The sequence below is a fragment of the Macrobrachium nipponense genome, chromosome 24 (assembly GCF_015104395.2).
Source record: "Macrobrachium nipponense isolate FS-2020 chromosome 24, ASM1510439v2, whole genome shotgun sequence".
Lineage (NCBI taxonomy): Eukaryota > Metazoa > Arthropoda > Malacostraca > Decapoda > Palaemonidae > Macrobrachium > Macrobrachium nipponense.
Genome location: NC_061091.1, coordinates 35,479,505 through 35,497,004, shown reverse-complemented (window position 1 = coordinate 35,497,004; position 17,500 = coordinate 35,479,505).

Genomic DNA, 17,500 nt, shown 5'->3' with positions numbered 1-17,500 from the left:
ACCTTAAAGTCCCAAGTTCTCATGGTAAATGCATTGAAAGGATCAAACTACCATGAAAAGGAGCGTATGTTTGGATTCAATATTTTATCTTAAATGCAATTCCATGTGGAAGTAAGACAGGTCAACAAGTCTCGTGGTATGGACTTCTTGGAGGCTTTACAACTTCAAAAAGCTTCAGTGGAGTTCGACCTCTCTTTAAAGTCTGAGTAAATCGGAGCAATAATTGCAAAAGCCAGTCATGAACACTTAAAAAGACTTTAAAAAAATAAAGTAATCAGTATAGGGAAAGAAAAGCAGATGAATATATTTCTAAGTCCCAAAAAACAACCCCTAGAAATAAGAATTATTGCCCCTGATAGGCTGTAGATTATCTAGCGTTACAACCACCAGGGTCACTGACGTCTGTACTGACACTTAAAATTCCATTTTTTTCTGTAAACATTTGCCGAAAGGAACGGCAAAGAAATGACTATATTTAGTCAGTTGTGAAAGAAAGAAAAAAAAGAAAAGAGCTGAAAGAGAACTCCATCACTGGTGCTTAGGCAAGGCATACGAACAGTTCTGTACTTTGGCCTTAGAATTAAGTTTCAAATTTTTTGGGCAAGATGGAAATACCGGAGAGGGAAAGTTAATAAAAATTTGTTAGCGTAATTTACTCTGACAGTTCCTTTGCTGCGAGTGAAATGAATGAAAACCCCGTGTTTAAATATTAGAATTTTATGGCTAAATTAGTCAAAGACAGCACTAAATTCAATTTGACTGTAACCAGTTGCATCTACAAGAGGATGAAAGGTAACTGAATGAATCTGTTTTGCATACTAAATAATTTTAGAGGCTATTTTCAGTACTAGCGTAATTAGTTATTCAACAGGGAGTGCTGGAGAAGTGAAAACTACCTTGATTTAGCTTTAATCAATACACACAAACCTTCGGAAGAGGGTGACTATGGCATTAGTCATCACGATGAAAAAAAAATAATGAATTATGGAATTATGGAAGAAAACGATAAGTATGCTGATTTTTGTAAGTGAACACCCATCTTATTCATTTGAAGAATGACAGGTCTTCTCCACCCTCGATATTTGAGTTTTCCTTTACTGTTTCCTTTACTGGATATATATATATATATATATATATATATATATATATATATATATATATATATATATATATATATATATATATATATGTGTGTGTGTGTGTGTGTGTGTGTGTGTGTGTGTGTATATATATATATATATATATATATATATATATATATATATATATATATATATATATATATATATATGTATATCTATGTATGTATGTATGTATGATGTGTATGAAATTGGTATGTAGTATGTATATATATATATCTATATATATATACTATATATATATATATATCTATCTATATATATATGACAATTATAGGAATCAGAATTAGTTCTTCAGATATGTCTATTTCCCACTTTCCAATATATCATAGATTTTCAAGGTCTGTAAACCAACATACTAGACATTCTATGATTTTTAGGATCTGTAAACAAAAAGAAAAGAAACTCTGTGAATTTTAAGATCTTGCACATAGACGGCCCATTAAATGATTTTTAAGGTCTGTAAATAAAAAAAAAAAGACATTCTGTGTGATTTAAGATTTGTAAATAAACGGTAGGAACATTCCATGATTTTTCATATCTGTAATTAAACAGCCAAGACTACAAAAACACCAAGTTCCATACAGTGATTATATTGTACTTGCTTCGAGAACAAATCTAATATAACTTTCTTGTCTTGAACACTTTCATAGCAGAATTCCAGTAATAGCTTTTCACAAGTGCACAAAAACACAGAGTCTACCTAACACATGCTCATATACGTAGTCCTGAAATGACGGCCTTTCGTATTAAAAAGTCTTTCATATTATTATGCGTTAATTCGACGAAGAAGTCTTCCATATTAGTACAACGTTATTACAACGGGGAAATTTTCCATATAATGTGCTAATACAACGGAATCCATTCATATCATGTGTTTATACAACGAAACTTATTTATATTATGTGCTAATACAATAAACGCCTTTCATACTATGCTTTAATATAAAGAAAGCCATTCATAATATGTAATAATGTAACGAAAACCATTCATATTATTTGTTAATACAACGAAAACGTCTTTCATATTATGAGTTAATATAACAAAAAAGTCTTTCATATACGGAGTTAATGCAACAAAAAAAGGCTTTCCTATTAAGCATGAATACAATGAAAAAGTATTTCATGTTTGATAATGCAACAAAAATGTCTTTCATACTGTGCATTAAAACGACGAAAAAGTCTTCAAATTATGAGCAAATACTGAAAAGGCCTTTCATGTTATGCATTCATGCGACAAAAATGTAATTCATAATTTGCATTAATACAATGAAAAAGTCTTCCATATTATTTGTTAATTTAACGAAAAGCAGCCCCGCCAACCGTCCCCAGTGCCTGGAATCTCGAGAGTAGCTTGCTTCATCAAGCTGATGGAATGGACTTGCATTAACACATGATATGAATTCCATTGCAAAAGCTCACCTTATCCAAATTCTATACACAGTATTTACACACATGGCAAGGTATATTTTCTTTATGGGCGGCTAGATTAATTTGAATTGCGTCAATGGGATTTGCATTCAATTAATGACGGGCACATTTCTCTGCGGAGAAAACGAGAATTTGGTTTGTATAAAAGTATTACCGGGACCTTTCTATCATATCTTTACCATTCTCTTTCCCCGTTTATCTATCATAAATTCCGTAATGTGGTTATAAAGACATCTCTAACACCCACCACACGCACACAAGTATACATATACAGGCATGCATACACGCATTATATATATATATATATATATATATATATATATATATATATATATATATATATATATATATATATATACAAATAATGTATGTGTGTTGGTTTGGAGCCTCATACACTTTTACATGCATTGGACAACTTCAGCCAAACTTGGTATACATATAATTTAGCATCGGCAAAAGAATACTGTGGGGGTAAGATATCACTGGCACCTAAGGGAGAGGGTTGGAAAGGGGTGAAAAACCAAAACTAAAAACGACAGATGTTAGTGTCTAATCCATACTTTTCGAGGTCACTGAGATGAATAGTGGCACTCCCGAGGTCCTTCAACACCGATAGGGAGCTGGGTGGACAAGCAGACAAACGAGTGGGAATTTGGTGACATGTAAAAATAACTTAAAAAGACATTATACCAGTGTCTAAGTCATAGTTTTCGAGGTCGCTGAGGAGAACAGTGATACTCCTGATGCCATTTAAGTCCAAGTTAAGCCCCAGTAGGATAAGGGATATAAAGGGGTGGGAAGTGGGTGGTGTGGAAGTGGGTGGCATAAGATTAACCGAAAACGATAGATGTAAGTGTCTAATCCATTGTTTTTGAGGTTTCTGAAATGAATAGACACTTCCAATGCCCTTTAGATCCAACTTTAACCCTGGTAGAAAGGAGGGTGAGAAGGGGGTGGGAGGGGGCAATATATAAAAATAACAGAAAATGATGGATATTAGTGTCTAATCGATAATTCTTGAGGTTGCTGAGATGAATGGTTACACTCCCAATGGCTTCAATTCCAAATTCAGCCCCAATAGGAGGGGGAGTGGGGTTAGAAAGGGTATGAAGGGGATGACACATAAAAATAGCCAAAAACGACAAATGTTTGTGTCTAATATATAGTTTTCAAGGGCGCTTAGATGAATAGTGACACTTCCTATTCCTTTAAATCCAAGTTTAACCACGACAGAAAGGGGGATAAGAAGGTGGTGGGAAGATAGTGACATCTAAGAATAACTGAAAACTACATATGTTAGGGTCTAATCTAAAGCTATGGAGGTCACTCAGATGAATAGTGACACTCCTGATACCCTTGAAGTCCAAATTCAGCCCTGATAAGAAGGAGGGGGGGGGGGTTGTTGGCGGCGGTGGGCCCGAGAGGGGGTGTAAAATATAAAATGTCAAAAATTATGTATATTATTTTCTAATCCATAGTTTTGCTCCTGGTGCCCTTCAAGTCCAACTTCAGCCCATTAGGAATAAGGGTGAAAAGTGGTGGAATATGAAATGTAAAAAATGCTAGGCAATGTAAATGAAGCAAGATTCTTAACAGGAAAGGGAGAGAGTAAGAGAAAGAAAGAGAGCAAGAGGGAGGGGAAGTGAGAGAGAGTAGAGGGGATTTAGAAGGAGAGAGAGAGAGAGAGAGAGAGAACTTATCAGTTATCATTCAGAGATTTTCTGCACAGTTCCAGGTTGGTCAGCTAGTATATATATATAATATATATATATATATATATATATATACTCTATATATATATGTATATATATATATAGATATATATATATATATATATATATATATATATATTATATATATATATATATATATTTACTTGATGCCCCTATATAAAGGGTGTTTCGAAATTAGATCCCCCCCTCCACAGAACAAATGGAAAGTTATGAAGTTTTTTGCTATAGCCTATCTCCAAGTACATTATCTTGAGTTTCTATTAAGCTATTTCTTATTTTACATTTCTTGTACTTTCAAACTGAGTGACGAAGTTTAATACAGCCATAGCTAACGACTCGGAGGAAATCAGATGGATTGAGCGCTTCCCAGCTATAACCTTCAGAGAGGCCAGGGATGCTGGCGCATCCTTCATTTCACGTTCCTGGATATTTAAATACATTGAAAGAGATGAATCCTTTGTTAAAAGAAACTGGAACAAAAATCCATATGACTGTCATCGCAAAAAGAGTGAGAATCTTGGAAGGCCCGATGTCCTTTCTCAGGAGTCAAAAGACATCATAACTGAGGCAGTGGGTAGACTAAGAAAGTCTTTACGTAAATTGGCACTTGAACTAGAAACAAAAAGAAGAAAGAAGAGAAGTTATAGTTTTGTGGTTCCTTTCTTAAAGATTGGGATGAAGTTGACTTTCTCCATGTTGCCGCATTAGATGAATTCTTCATTTACACAGTCAGGAAGCCAAATCATTAAAATGACATCATTTGGGCTGCAAAGTTGGATGATATCAGCGGTGAAGTGTGCTTTATCGCCAAGTTGTGAAATTTCCTGAATGTTTGGGAATTTTCTCTGTTTCACAGCCAAACAGTTAATGTGGATCACAGAAAAAGGACAGTCATGAAGGGCGAATACTTCAGAGAAACTGTGCTTACTGGTGGAGTATTTCCTTTCCTCAAAGATCCTGAAAATGTGTTATCTATTGAAGAAGTCACATTTTTGCATGATAAGGCACCATGTTTCAAGGCTCTTCAGACACAGGAGCTTCTTCGAAACAGTGGTATCGTTTTCTTCTCTTCAAGTGAATTTCCAGGTAGCTACCATGACCTTAATATGTGTGAAAACATTGGTAGCATCTTAAAGGATCGTATTGAAGCACACACAGTGAACTATGATGGTATACCAAGCCTCGACGACCTGTGAAAAGAGGTGCCTGAAGTGCTCAGGGAAATGGAGTTTGAGTCTCAGCTTTTTTGCAATTTGCTGAAATCATACCCCTCAAGAATACAGGCTGTGGTACAGGCAGATGGAGGCCACACAAAATATTAAATACTCAGAGAGAAACTTAAATAAATACCTGTTCTGAATTACTTTTGTTTTTGTTCATATCAATTTTAGTTTATGCTGTAGAGGAGGGGCTCTAATTTCGAAACACCCTGCATATATGTAGTGACTGGACCTACTTATATGAAGTGAAGGTGGCGGTTACAAAGCGATTTCTTATGATTCGCCGCCAAGGCGAATCATAAGAAATCTCTCTTTCTCTCTCTTCTTATGTTGAAGGATGGTTAGGAACACTTGGACTTAGAAAACTAAGTGTATTCTTATGGATAATTACAAGTTACAGGGCATCTTGAGATAGGAGCTTTCTGAAGAGACTTATATTATGAAGAGGAAAGCGTTTCAGGAAGATAACAGTAGGGGACAGGCGAACACACATCTTTGATATATGGGTCAGTTGATGACACACACACAGTGTACTTTGGTTCTTGTGAGAGCCGGGTTAGCATACCAGACCATGGGAAGGATGTTCGTTCGTTTGTCTGTGGTTATGATATGCTTTCTATAAGGAAATGGATTTCATTTCCATTTTTATGTAATTTTCATTACATATTTGCTCGGTCACTACAAACAAAAATATAAATAAGTCCATTTAGTGCAAATAATGTACTTAAGCAGGATGTGTGCGATTGCTAATCTAAGATCAAGGTAATGCAAATAATAATGCAAGTAATAATGCAAAATAATAATGATGCATGTGCTAAAAGATATACCAAAGGTAATTATCCTTGTGCTAAATAGATATAAAAAGATTATGCTTGTGCTAGATACAATACATGTGCTAAAAACAATAGTTGTGCTGCAGCAAAGAAGAAAAGAAATAATATACACATGCTGGTCATAGAGCTAATTGATTTTTAAAGATAATGGTATGTGAAATGCATTATTAATGAACCAAAACTACATTACAAGCCAGCCAAATACTAATACACTTTTCAATCATGCTTAAGTACAAAACAAGTCAGTGACCTATGTAAGGCAATCAAATTTACATAGTCTTATATCCTAGGGTTTCAGAGCCCAGGGTAGCTTGTCTTGGCCATTCTTGTTGTTCTTTAACTGTTCCTTTCTCATTTTCTTTATCCTGCGCCAAGCGAATACATTCGTGACGATTATAATCACTACTATACACATGACTGTGGCTACCAGTGTGTAGTAGTGAAGGTCTTCATTAAACGTGAAAATATGATGGACTGGATCCATAGTAGCTAGGTGTCGAAGCGTTTTTTCGACCGTAGGGTTGTAAGGAAGAGGAAGTGCTGCGATGTGTATGGTCAACCAGGTGTAGTTCGCAAAATACCTTCTCCCCCGGATGATGGTGTTCATTCCATGGACGGTGTAGCTGGCCGTGGTTCCTCTGCAACTGTATGCAGCGATGAACAGGTGAGGTTCCGCAGCTGACCCGTCTAGGCAGGTTACTTGAAACATCTCTAACGAAAGTCGCAGCCAGGTTCCATTGTTCAGCCTGTGAGCAAACTTAGACTTGTCATAGGGGTACAGGCAATCCAAGCACTGTTCTCGCATATGGGACAAAGTTCCATTGAGTGCTAGGTCCAACTCGCATGAAATATTCCAGAATTCAAAGGAAACAGCCGTGCAAACCTTTTTATCCATGGCTGTGTAACAATTAACGAACGATTCCAGGTTTCTGACGACCGTACAAGTTTCCTTGTTAGGGGAAATTAATATGTAGCCATACAGATTCAAAATAACTGGTAATGAGCTATTCGACATGAAAGTGGGAAACGGTGCAACTTTATAGGATTCCCATGCATCAGAAGGGTCAAAAGGGATATTAATCATGATTCTATTTTGCTCTATGCTGACTGAGATTAAACTATAATAGAATTCAATCTTATGCGATTCTATCAGTGGAGTGTAACCGACTTTGTCACGAGCATTCTCTATATTCAATGTTAAGTCTTTAATAGGTAACAAGTGCGGTGACAGAACTCCTTTAGTAGCAAGTGTTATAGCTTCAACATAATCTTTGGATTTTTCAATGAAATGAGAAACCCTATTGTATATATGATCCCTTTTCGTATCATAGTATGATAATGTCACAAGAAAAGATTGAACGTCCTGAATATGATTTAAGTTACTTGAATGTTCGTTTACTATTGCCATGAGTTCGTTAATTGATTCAATTTGTTTATTGAGTTATTCTGATCGTCAATTTTAAGACGATTAGAGATACCCAAACCTAATCCTGCAACAGAACCAAACAAATTAAGTGAGGCAAAGATAAACGGGTTACGTCTTTCAGCATTGATATGCGACACTGACTACATAAGGAGATCACGTACTGAGCATTCTGTTTCAGCCGTCTTATTCTGCAAATCAAAGGACATTAACTCAGCAATACCCAAGGTATGAGCAAGTGGGTGCTCATTGCTTGAAGGAAAGTAGGTTCCGTGCAGTTGATCAAGGATTCAGCAAAGAGAGATAATTCGGATTTCAAATTGATCACATCATTTTCCAGAGAGAAAATAGCATGCATGTCAACCTCTAGTATAATGTTACTAGACATAATGAAAGATCTTCGTTTCTTTCAATGATTGAGCTATGATTAAATCGGATTTTTTGGGGGAATTAATCCCATACAAGAAAAATGTCTGAATATGAGTACAATATTTAACAAGACAAGTTTCATGTTGGAGCCTGCAAATAGCAAAATATATGTAATTGCTCATGTTTTAAAAATAACCATCGCATGAAATAAAATGATATACAAAGAGAAAATGAGTTATACACACACACACACCACCACCACACACACCACACACCCAACACACACCAACACAACACACACACATATATATATATATATATATATATATATATATATATATATATATATATATATATATATATATATATATATATATATATGAGATTTTTCATACGAACCTATAATGGCTTCAACCCTCACGTGAGCCCATTTACTGTGCGAGTGTCAGTAGGTTTGTTTACGTTCTGAACTTTCAGCCTATTTGCCACTAGAAGTTTGAGGATTATAAATGGTCCTTCGAATTTAGGTGTTACTTTGTAGTTCAGACCTTTCGTACGTACACTTGTATACATATTACATAACCTACTGCATATTGTTTTGTTTGTTTTGGCAGTTTTATCGAGATTATTTTTCATGATTATTTGAGCCTCTTTAAGATTCTTACGAAGTATATTGAACCTGTTAACACTCGCATTCACAATATCCTTAAGAGGATCTGATAAATTGGTTGTAGGTGTGAGCATATGAAAAGGTGTCTTAGCGGGTGCGTCGTAGAGTGCTTCATGTGGCGACATTTTGATAGAGTGATGATAACTGTGATTAAGAGTGCTTCATACAGCAGGGATGGCTATGTCCCAATTAAGATCCATACACCCTAAGGTAACCTGTAGGACGTTTTACACCTTTCGATTCACACGTTCTACTGATCCATTGGATTCAGGGTGATAAATCATAGTATTGATTTTATTTATGCCTAGGAATACACACAGGGAATTAAGAAAGAGATTGTTGAATTCTCCGCTAGAGTCGGAGACTATCGTGTGTGGAATTCCATGTTTAGAAATATAGCATTCATAGAACTTTCTTGTACATTCAATATCGGTTTTGTTCTTTAAAGGTATTAATTCTGTGTATCTGGTCAAGGCGTCAATTAACACTAAGAGGTGCCGATTCCCTCTGTCAAACTCATGAAATCCTGTTAATAAATGTAAGTGTACCCATTCGAAGGGTTTGTTTGGCACGGGGTAAGTTCCAAGACTGACAGGTGTCTTAGAGTGGCCTTTGTGTTTGTGGCAAATGTTGCAATTGTTTATATGTTTCCTAATATCTGTAACCATCGTAGACCAGTAGAATAGTGATTTGGCTTTTTGTGACATGATGAAAACCCAGGATGGAATGCAACCAGTTCAGGACAGTCGGTATAAGAGAGATTGGTACTACAACCTGGTCGTCAGTCGACTGCAGTGTACTTTGGGTTTTCCAAGTCACGGATCTACACAGAATATTATCCTTGATTATGAGATTTTGTTGAGAATATTTCGCTTATTGCCTTTCTTTAGGATTTCCGTTTAAAGCGCTTATTATTTTACTTAACGGAGGGTCTTTCTGTTGTTCAGTCTGTACCAGTTCAGCGCTCCAACCCATGTCTTCAACGTTCTTCATCGTTTGGGTCAACGAATTCTAATGTTCAAATGCCATTTAACGGTTTGTACGGGTGTGGATACGTTGGTGTGGTGTTGCGAGATAACGCACCAGCGATATTTGCTATCCCAGGTAGATAACCTATCTTTGCGCCAAAGTCCTGAATGATCATATGCCATCACGTTCCTTTAGGGCTGTAGTTAAAGCCTTTGAAGAAGTGAGAGGCTTATGGTCAGTAAGGACCTTAACAGGATAGCCGTAAATTATGAACTTGATATGCACTAACGAGTTGACGATAGCTAGCCCTTCCTTGTCTATTACTGTGCTTTTACTTTCAGAGGGTTTCAATTTACGTGAATAAAAAGCTATTGGGAAAAGCTGATTATCATATTGCTGAAGTAGTACCCCTCCTACCCCTTGATCTGAGGCGTCAGTTGCAATAAAGAATTCCTTACTGAAATCGGGAAATTTTAAGATAGGGAAGGTGGTCCATATCTCTTTTAAAGTATCGAACGCTTTTGGTGCTTTTCCTCCTATATGAAGTTGTTATTCATCCTAGAATTGCTCCATTAAATGTAGGTGAAGGCTGCACGATAAACTTCATGGCTCTGCGAAGCGCTGCCCGAGGTATGATTAAATCTTAAGAAGTGATGTGAGCTAAGTCCATCGGTGTGTAACTGGTTTCCTTTTGTTTATGTTCTAAGCTGCCACAATTCTGTAGTGCCTAACCGCTTGCCAACATTCTGTACTGTCTCACTGCCACCATTCTGTAGTGAATGGACCCGCTTATATGAAGTGAAGGTTACAGTCACAAAGTGATTTCTTATGAGTCGCCAAGGCGAACGGCAGTTTGTTATCGAGAAATATTTCAGCCTCTGTCTCTCTCTCTCTTCTCTTTTCTTTACATGAGCCGGCAGCATGGACTTAGAATTCTCAGTTCTCACATCAGTCATGTTAAAGGATGGTTAGAAACACTTGTACTTAGAAAACTAAGTGTATTCTCTTGAATAATTACAAGTTACAGGGCATCTTGAGATAGGAGCTTTCTGAAGGGACTTATATTACTTAACGAGGAAAGTCAGAGAGGAAGTGATACAAAGCTGAAAATGTTACGTTTCAGGAAGATAACCGTAGGGAACAGACGAGCACACATCCTTGACATATGGGTCAGTTGATGACACACTCAGTTTACTTTGGTTCTCGTGAGAGCCGGGTTAGCATACCAGACCATGGGAAGGATGTTCGTTCGTTTGTCTGTGGTTCATGATATGTTAGCATCCGCACATCCTGAATGGACTAGCTATTTTTGAGAGTTTGTTCCTCATTGACCATAATGCAGAACGCAGCTATGCTTTTAATAACGAAATGGATTACATTTCCATTATTATGTAATTTTCATTACATATATAATATATATATATATATATATATATTAAAATATATATATATATACTGATATATATATATATAATATATCGAGCTACAATGTCCTTCAATATCTAATTCGCTCTACCTCGGAAATTAATATATTTTCATATATGCTTAACCGAAGTGGAATTTTTTCTCGATGATAGATTTGCCTGGACCAGGGCACGAACCTATGGATCCTTTCAAACCCATAGGTTCGCGCCCGGTGGTCCAGGCAAATCTATTATCGAGAAAAAATTCCCCTTCTGTTAAGCATATATGAAAATATATTATTCGAGGTAGAGCGAATTAGATATTAAAGACATTGTAGCTCGATATATATATATGAATCACGGAAATGTGATATGACTTATATATATATATATATATATATATATATATATATATATATATATATATATATATATATATATATAATATATATATAAGTGAATCCCACAGGAAAATGATAGTCAGAAATCCAAGCGCTTTTGTCTTTACTCAGACATTGTCAAGGAGCTAATGAAGTACAATTGGAGAGAAAGGATTCAGGTACAAAAACATGATCAAGAATACCAGATGGTTAATTGTCAATAGGGTAAAAATTAAAAGAGATAATCCAGGATTATCGGATATCACACGGTCACAAACCTAAACAGATTTGACCCTAACCGAAATTACAAAGTATCTTTGCAGTCCAAAACATGTAAAAACTGAATATATTAATTTTGTTGCTTATATTTATCTACAACTTTTTTTCATTATGAAAGCATCAAGTTTAAATAAACCAAGACTTAAATTTAGAACATTTTTATTATTTGACTTGATGAAACAAGATTCAATGATATTTCTTTTAACTGTGTCATTACATGGGATTAAAGCTCTTGCTTGACTCCAGTTAATAGGATGGTCTAAATCTCTCATATGTACGAATAATGCATTCGATATTTGCCCAGTTCTCACAGAATATAATGCTGTTTGAGATGTTGTGAAAGAGATTTACCGGTCTGTCCGTAATAGATATTATCACACTTTTTGTAAGGAATTTCATATATGCAGCCTGGAAGATCTTTAGGAGAATTTTTGATTACTAAACTCTTGACATTAATATTACTGAAAACAACATTTATGTTAAAAAAGCTTTAAAATTAGGAATATCTAAAAACCTTTCATCATAGGGTCATTTTAGAATGTCATGCTTACTAAATTCAAGTTTGTCATTAGTTGAATAAAACGTTTTTCTAGCTCTTTTCCATGCCACATCTACAAAAGGCCTTGGGTATTTAAGTTTCAATGCAATATCATAAATAGTTTTAATTTCAGCGTCAATAAACTGCGGAATACAGATACGTAAAGCCCTTAGGAACATCCCAGAAAAAACAGAGAATTTAACATTTTGATGGTGATTGGAGTAGTACTGAACAAAAGAGGCAATCTTAGTTGATATTCGAAAGACTGAAAAGGTGAAATTTCAATCATTTCTATGGACAGTTACATCAAGAAAATTCAAATTACAATTTCTTTCTTCCTCTACAGTAAATTTTCTGGAAGGACTAAATATTGAGATTATTAAGGAATTCCTGGAGATTTTCGTGAACTGGGCCAAATACAGAAGATATCATCTGCATATCTAAACCAAATAACTTTTTGAGGCAAAATTCTTGGTAAGAGTTTTGTCTCAAAAAATTCCATGTAAATATTGCTAAGGACAGGAGATAAAGGATTACCCATAGCCATGCCAAACTTTTGTACAAAAAATTCCCCATTAAAACAAAATTTACTATCTTTGATACATAACCTTATGAGACTTAAGGGAATGTCATGACGTTCTAATTCCTCCTCCAAATATTCAAGTAAGTCATCTACAGGCACTTTTGTAATTAAAGAGATAACATTAAAACTGGCCATATGAAAATCAAAATTCAAATTTAAACTATTCAATTTGTTTATAAAATCAACATTGTTTTTAACATTCGTGTTAGAAATGTTTCCTACCAAAGGAGTAAGGATTTTTACAAGCAATTTAGATAAATTATACGTAACTGAGCCCACTGAACTAATGATTGGTCTGATAGGGTTATTGATTTTATGTGTCTTGACTAAACCATACATATAAGGTAGGGAGGCGCATTGCCGTGTAAACTGTTTAATTAAATGGTCCAAGCCCTTCAAAATGGATTTGATTTGTTTATTAAAATGGGAGTTCACTGTCTGTGTAGGGTCAGGCCTCAGTTTCGTATAAGTATCAGTATCATTTAGCAATGTCATTATTTTACTTATATAGTCACTTTTATTCATTATCACCACTGCATTAGATTTATCTGCTATTGTCACTTTCACTGTTTCGTCTTCTTTAATTTTTTTAAAAGCCTGGAGAAATCTCACGGGTACATAAGGGGGAGAAGGTTTAATTTGACAATTAACCATCTGGTATTCTTGATCTTGTTTTGTACCTGAGACCTTTCTCTCCAATTGTACTTCATTAGCTCCTTGACAATGTTTGCATAAAGACGAAAGCGCTTGGATTTCTGGCTATCATTTTTCTGTGGGATTCGCTTATTTATGAAGTCACATGCATCTACTGTGATTTTTTAAGCATAATGGAAACCACATGCAACTTCTGCACCTTTTCTTTGAATTTTCCTAGCCTTGTTCTATTCGTGACATCCTTCTGTAATGCTCTTATCATCGCTCACAAACTGAAACTCTGACTTAACTTTCAACGGAAGTGTATGAACGAGCAAGTGATGCCCAATTCGATTTTATCAGTGAGAATTCTTCGTCTAGTAGAGCGACCTTTCGACGAGTTTCAATGCATCATACTTCAGAAGCACATTGACATCACAAAAGTGGAAGTAGATGATGCATTTCATACACTTAGAAGCAGACGGTATGGCTTTAATCAGACTGTTCCTGTTGATTGGAAGAATCGGATGCTGGATTATTGCTACGGAAAATTGAGAAAGTGCTGCAAGCGTCTTGAAAGGAAGCTTCAAGTCAAGCTGAAGAATCTTATTGCTGAAAGTGACTGGACTAAGCATGCTAACATGGACTTCATTATTAATTCATCAGACAAACCAGTGGATAGTGCTACGACAGCAGCTTTGGGATATGGGTTAAGCTTTGGTGTATTTGATGGTAACCTGGACTGTGTCGACATCTCAAAATCCTTTTGATATTTAGAAAAATTTAATCAAAACCTATGCCCTGATGATATCAATATTTGTAAAGGTATTGTGTATGGTGCTATGAGTAAACCTTCTCCCCCTAATGTACCCGTGAGATTTCTCCAGGCTTTTAAGAAAATTAAAGAAGACGAAACTATGAAAGTGACAACAGCAGATAAATCTAATGCAGTGGTAATAATGAATAAAAGTGACTATGTAAGTAAAATAATGACATTGCTAAATGATACTGATACTTATACGAAACTGAGGTCTGACCCTACACAGACAGTGAGCTCCCATTTTAATAAACAAATCAAATCCATTTTGAAGGGCTTGGGCCATTTAATTAAACAGTTTACGCCGCAATGCGCCTCCCTACCTTATATGTATGATTTAGTCAAGACACATAAAATCAATAACCCTACAGACCAATCATTAGTTCAGTGGGCTCAGTTACATATAATTTATCTAAATGGCTTGTAAAAATTCTTACTCCTTTGGTAGGAAACATTTCTAACACGAATGTTAAAAACAATATTGATTTTATAAACGAATAGTTTAAATTTGAATTTTGATTTTCATATGGGCCAGATTTTAATGTTATCTCTTTAATTACAAAGTGCCTGTAGATGACTTACTTGAATATTTGGAGGAGGAATTAGAACGTCATGGACATTCCCTTGAGTCTCATAAGGTTATGTATCAAAAGATAGTAAATTTTGTTTTAATGGGGAATTTTTACAAAAGTTTGGCATGGCTATGGGTAATCCCTTATCTCCTGTCCTTAGCAATAGTTACATGGAATTTTTTGAGACAAAACTCTTACCAAGAATTTTGCCTCAAAAAGTTATTTGGTTTAGATATGTGGATGATATCTTCTGTATTTGGCCAGTTCACGAAAATCTCCAGGAATTCCTTAATAATCTCAATAATTTAGTCCCTTCTAGAAAATTTACTGTAGAGGAAGAAAGAAATTGTAATTTGAATTTTCTTGATGTAACTGTCCATAGAAATGATTGAAATTTCACCTTTTCAGTCTTTCGAATATCAAACTAACATTGCCTCTTGTGTTCATTACTATATATATATATATATATATATATATATATATATATATATATATATATATAGATATATATATATATATATATATATATATATATATATATATATATATATATATATATATATATATATATATATATATATATATATATATAGATATATATATATATATATATATATATATATATATATATATTATATATATATATATATATATATATATATATATATATATCTATATATAGATAGATATATATATATATATATATATATATATATATATAGATATATATATATATATATATATATATATATATATATATATATATATACTATATATATATATATATATATATAGAGGGGCATCAAGTAACGACTCCTCACCAAGGGCTTTTGCCACTTTTGGGAACAACGGGTTGTTCTCATCCCATTATATCGAAGCATCCTCCTCTGAGGACACACGCTTCAAAAAAATTTTTAATCCTTTTCTCTTATCTATTCATTACCATTGGAATAAATGAATGTATACATTATATGATATTACATCCCATGAAATTTTTTTCATAGTATTACGAAAAATTATAGGTCTTTTTATGAATAACCAAACTTGTACAAAAATATGATCTAATCCTACCATAATTTCAAAATTTTTTTTCAAAGTCATATTAATTAATTTGAGATAATTTTCACAAAGTATAGTAAGTTAATATAATACCCAACCACCCAACCACTCTACATAAAAATTGTGTATTATAAAGCAAATTAAGTTATAGCGGGATTACAAGCAAAAAAGAAAATCAACAAGATCTCCCCACATTTACTCTATCGAACACGGACGACAAATAGTTCCCCCAGCCACAATTTCCCCTTTACGTTACTAATTACGCAGGACAATTGGCTTAATACGACACAATATACACAAAACACAAACACATTTACTCACCTTACATTCATGACACTCAGGGCGAGATGCTGTGCTGTCTGCTGGGTACAGCTGTCGAGACAACAACCACTGAACTCAATACACAAAGACAGACAAGCACTAAAACCACGCAAGAACTTCAAAATACCCACATAACAATCACTATGTAAACAAATACCAGCAACTCAAAAACAACACAACAAATCATACAACAACTCCGAAACACAGCAACTCACTGCACAAATAACACCAACAACATCAAAGACAACTCGACATACCAACACACAAACAACCGCCAACACTGTCTCCAACAAAAACTCACAAACACCAAAGCACAAAATCAAATACAACAGACACTCTTTAGCTCAACAACAACCAGACAGACACATCCACAACAACTATACAACACCAAAATCAATCAAATAACACAACAACTGACCATCAATAGACACTGCCTTATCTCTGTCCTCTTCAATTGCTCATCACTGACTGACTGACTGACTGACCCACAACCACGCCAGCAGACAACCCAAAATGATTGTTTAACAAGCAAACCATCGCTAACCATCCACCCACCACTCTCAACATCTCACTCACTCACACTCTTCAGAAAAAAAGACGTACGCACTTATACACTACCATACAGCAACACCAAACATGTACACGACACATCAAATACACGAAAACATGTACACTCTCAACTATTCCTGACAACTACAAACAACCCAATGACGCTCTCACTCACACTCTCATTCTCTCTCTGTCTCTCTCTGTCTCTCTCTCTCACGCAACCCTCGAAGACGTTGTCAAATGTAACTACCATATCACTCCTCCATATTACCTCCCCTGTTATATTTGACAATGTCTTCTTACACTCACGACACCCACACTAAATTGCCTTTCTCAACACCCAAGGATGCTCGGATGCAGGCCCCCTGGATCTTGTTTGAGGACCCTCATACACTCTTTCAGTTACATCTCCATTCACTTCTTCCAAACCACTTTCATTCAGATACCCACTACCTCCCTCACTACCATCCTCCCAAATCTCATTCACTACCTCATCTACACCTTCTAGCTCTTGTCCCAATATATCCCTTATTGCTGCTGCCAAACCACTCAGTTCATCCATATTTCTGTCAAACTCTTG